At 39.3% G+C, this 4342-nt stretch overlaps 1 protein-coding gene across 1 annotated transcript in view; it reads right to left on the bottom strand.

The window, feature by feature from the left end:
* The window catches only part of TOX4 (TOX high mobility group box family member 4), a 17765-nt gene that overhangs the window by 8919 nt on the left and 4504 nt on the right, over positions 1-4342 (bottom strand). The gene's annotated exons all lie outside the window — the stretch shown is intronic.

Here is a 4342-nt window from a genome sequence, read left to right as displayed (position 1 = left end):
ATTCTCCTGCCTCAGCCTCCTGAGTAGCTGGGATTACAGGCGCGTATCACCACACCAGGCTAATTTTGGTATTTTTAGTAGAGATGGGGTTTCACCATGTTGGTCAGGCTGGTCTTGAACTCCTGACCTCAAGTGATCCACCTGCCTTGGCCTCCCGAAGTGCTGGGATTATAGGCATGAGCCATCTCGCCTGGCAATTTTCAATTCTTGTATCTCTTTTCTACCATTATCATCTCTGTTGTCCTAAATTATGCCTATTGTTCTAATGAATAATTCTTTCAGTACCATTACTTAGGATATAGCCTTTATAACTTGTTTATCTATGATCCTTGACATCTCTCTAAAGATTCTAATAGAGAACAGTTAGTTTCACAATTATTACACCTACACTGTTAGGCCACAGAAACTCATCGTTAGCCAGCCAATTATACTTTGTTGTTTTAGGTTCCTTTCAAATGGATGCTAAAATGTACTGTCATGGGAAGTTTATCCCTCTCTAACATATTTGCACTTAGAGTTTCCTACCTCTTCTCCACTTTAGGAATTATAATGTTAACAACAAATAGATTCCCATTTGTATAGGATTTTCAGAAAACCTCAACAATGCCAACAATGCTAGTCTTTCTCTGACCAAGCTTCTCTCCAAGAGAGGAAGAAAAGGATTACTCCAGCTGGCTAAAGACTCAATCCCTTCCTCTGAGTCCAACAAGGTCAATAATACATTCTTCCTCTTCTGAATGAGGCCACCCACCATTCATGGAGCTAACAGATCAACGTCTGATCTAAGATATGTTAACTGCTATGGTTCTGTTTTGACACTAAAATCTAAATGGAGGCAATAAATAATTATAAATAATAGCAAGAAACTGCTGCCAGAGAGACCTGGGTACAAGACCTGGAACAAGTTTTTTCATCTGTAAAATGGGAATTATAATGGTAATCCCTTTATATGGTTATTATGAGGATAAGTGAGATTTAGTGCATAAAAGCTTAGCACACTGCTTAATACATATAATGGCTTAATAACCACGATTACCCATTGTTATGAATGATAATATCCTAATAACAATTACTCCTCCACCTGCCCCAACCAATTATCACAGATAACTGGAATTTTAGAAACTTTAAATTCTATCAATCTAACACCAGTATAGTAAATATAAACTGATTCAGATCAAATTCAAAAGGTACCCACATTTTTTTCATAACTGAAAATGCATTCTTTTCATAACTGAACAATGCATTCTTTAAACAGAGTTCCTAAAGTTTCTTTTTTTTGAGATGGAGGTCTTGCTCTGTCACCCAGGCTGGTCTGGAACTCCTGGCTCAAGTAAGTCCCCAGCCCCAGCCTCCCAGGTAGCTGGGACTACAGGCATGTGCTACCACACTCAGATAATTTTAAAAACTTTTTGTAGAGATGAGCTCTCTCTGTGTTACCCAGGCTGGTCTTGAACTCCTGGGCTCAAGTGATCCTACGGCCTTGGCCTCCAAAGTGCTAGGCTTACAGACCTCAAGGTTCCTCTAGATCCTGAAAGGTTCTTCTCACATTATGACCATTTCTGGTTTTTTTGTTTGTTTGTTTTTGAGATAGAGTCTCCTTTGTCACCCATGATAAAGTGCAGTGGCACAATCTTACTGCAACCTCTGCCTCCTAAGTTCAAGTGATTCTCCCACTTCAGCCTCCCAAGTAGCTATAAGTGCATGCCATTACACTAGGCTAATTTTTAGATTTTTTGTAGAGATTGGGTCTGGCCATATTGCCCAGACTGGTCTTGAACTCCTGGCCTCAAGCCATCACCCTGCCTTGGCCCCCCAAACTGCTGGGATTACAGGCATGAGCCACAGAGCTCAGCCTCCAATTCTGGTTTAATGAAGACATTAGGCTGGGAGCAGTGGCTCATGCCTATAATCCCAGCACTTTGGGATGCCCAGCTGGGCGGATCACATGAGGCCAGGAGCTTGAGACCAGCCTGGCCAACACAGTGAAACCTGTCTCTATTAAAAGAACAAAGTTAGTTGGGCATGATGGCACACACCTATAATCCCAGCTACTCAAGAGGCTGAGGCACGAGGATCACTTTAACTCAGGAGTTGGAGGTTGCAATGAGCCAAGATTGTACCACTGCACTCCAGCCTGGGTAAAAAAAAAAAAAAAAGTAAAAAAAAAAAAAAAAGAAAAAAGAAAAAAATAAAAGAAGGCCGGATGCAGTGGCTCATGCCTGTAATCTCAGCCCTTTGGGAGGCTGAGGCGGATAGATCACCTAAGGTCAAGAGTTTGAGACCAGCCTGGCCTACCCATTTCTACTAAAAATACAAAAATTAGCCAGGCATGGTGGCAGGTGCCTGTAATGCCAGCTACCTTGGGAGGCTGAGGTAGGAGAATCCCTTGAACCTGGGGGGCAGAGGTCGCAGTTGCAGCAAACCGAGATTGTGCCACTGCACTCCAGCCTGGGCAACAGAGCGAGACTCTGTCTCCAAAAAATAAAAATAAAATAAAATTGCTAGAGAGAAAATTTCCAGCTAGCAGAAACCAGGGAGAAGAAAGTATGTCTGTGAAATGCCCAATCTCTCTGAATCACATTTGTAAAAGTTTCCTAAGAGACAAAAAGATATGTATACAGTTTCATTTCTGTATTTTCCTTCTCCTTACTATTTTGCTTGGTATGGTAAAAATTTGGTTGTTGTCTGAGATATAAGTAGCACATGGAGCATAAGAACAGGCAGTTCTCAGCCAGGCACGATGGCTCATGCCTGTAATCCCAGCACTTTGGGAAGCCGACGCAGGCGGATCACTTGAAGTCAGGTCTCTCTCTCTCTCTCTCTCTCTCTCTCTCTCTCACACACACACACACACACACACACACACACACCCCAACACCAAAAATACCAGGACACAACAACAACAACAACAAAATACCATGCAGTTCTTGATAGGAAAATCTGAACTTTCCCCAAGAACTGAAATTTTCTCATTAGTACACAAACCACGCATTTATGTATGTTGTGTGTGTTTTGTTTCTTTTTAATTTTTTATTTTGAGACAGGGTCTTACCCTGTCACCCAGATTGAGTGCATGGCTCCATCATCACTCACTGCAGCCTTGAACTCTTGATCTCAACTGATCTTACCACCTTGGCCTCTTGCCAAAGTTCTAGATTACAGGTGGGAGCCATTGTGTCTGGACCATAATTTTTGTTATTGTGTGGAAATTTTAACTTCCAGTCCATGATTCTTCATGATACTTCAGTTTAGGTTTACATGAGCATTTTTTTAGGTAGAGGGTACAAAGATTTTTACCAAATTTTCGTACAAAGAAAAAAAATTATAGGAACAAAAAGAAGGATCAAAGGAAACATTTACTATACTAGACTAACAGTAAAATAGTAGTGGCCAAGTTTTTTAAGATACAGATTGCTTTGGCAAAGCAAGATGCCTATCCTTTTTGCTTACGAAACAGCAACTTTGTCAGAATATTAAAAAATGATAGTACTTGTTAATGAGGACCCCAAAATGATATTAAAAAATGATAGTACTTGTTAATGAGGACCCCAAAATGATAAAAATTCATATCCAAAACAAGGGACCAGTGTTCTACAAGTGACTACCCCTCATAAACCATCTGAATACTCTCCTTGTACACTAAAACATTAGACATGGCTACATAAAATGAACTGAACAATGATAAAAAAAAGTTAGACATGGAGAGATTCCATTATGTAGGATCAACAAGGTATTCTTTCTATACGCAACCACTTGGGATGTAGAAAAGCTTTGTTATTCAGTACCTATGGCTTTCATGGTGGTTTTCTAGGTTCTGTTTTATTTCTTCCTTTAATGACTAGTTAGATAACTGCAATTATCAGGAATACAGAGGATTAAAAAAAATAAGGGTAAACCACATGCTATCATAAAAACAGAGATTCACTAAAAACTTTCACTACAAATGATCTATAAAATTACGGGTAAAATCCAATAATGAATATCTAAAGTTATTTTATTTTACTGAATCTATTACATAACCAGATCACACTCTTCACACTCTAGACTGTTAAATATAAAACAAAGCTAAAACGGTAGCAAATATTAGAAAGAAGTGGTTTGGACACAGAAGGAGAAAACAGGAACATGATATGCAGTTACCTTCTAACTTAGCTTTCCTTTCTTTCTCTGTCCAATTCCTGGGCCATTTGGAGGGAGGGGCTGGTTTGGGAATTACAGTTTATAAGCAAAGATGCTTACATATCTAGAGAGCCAAAAAAAATCAAAAATACCATTTCCCTCCCTTTTTTTATTCTCTGATACCAAAACACACAATCTATTATTTCTTTTTTTTTTTTTTTTT

The sequence above is a fragment of the Cebus imitator genome, unplaced genomic scaffold, assembly GCF_001604975.1.
Source record: "Cebus imitator isolate Cc_AM_T3 unplaced genomic scaffold, Cebus_imitator-1.0 Scaffold170, whole genome shotgun sequence".
NCBI lineage: Eukaryota > Metazoa > Chordata > Mammalia > Primates > Cebidae > Cebus > Cebus imitator.
This window is presented reverse-complemented; position numbering and strand designations above follow the sequence as displayed.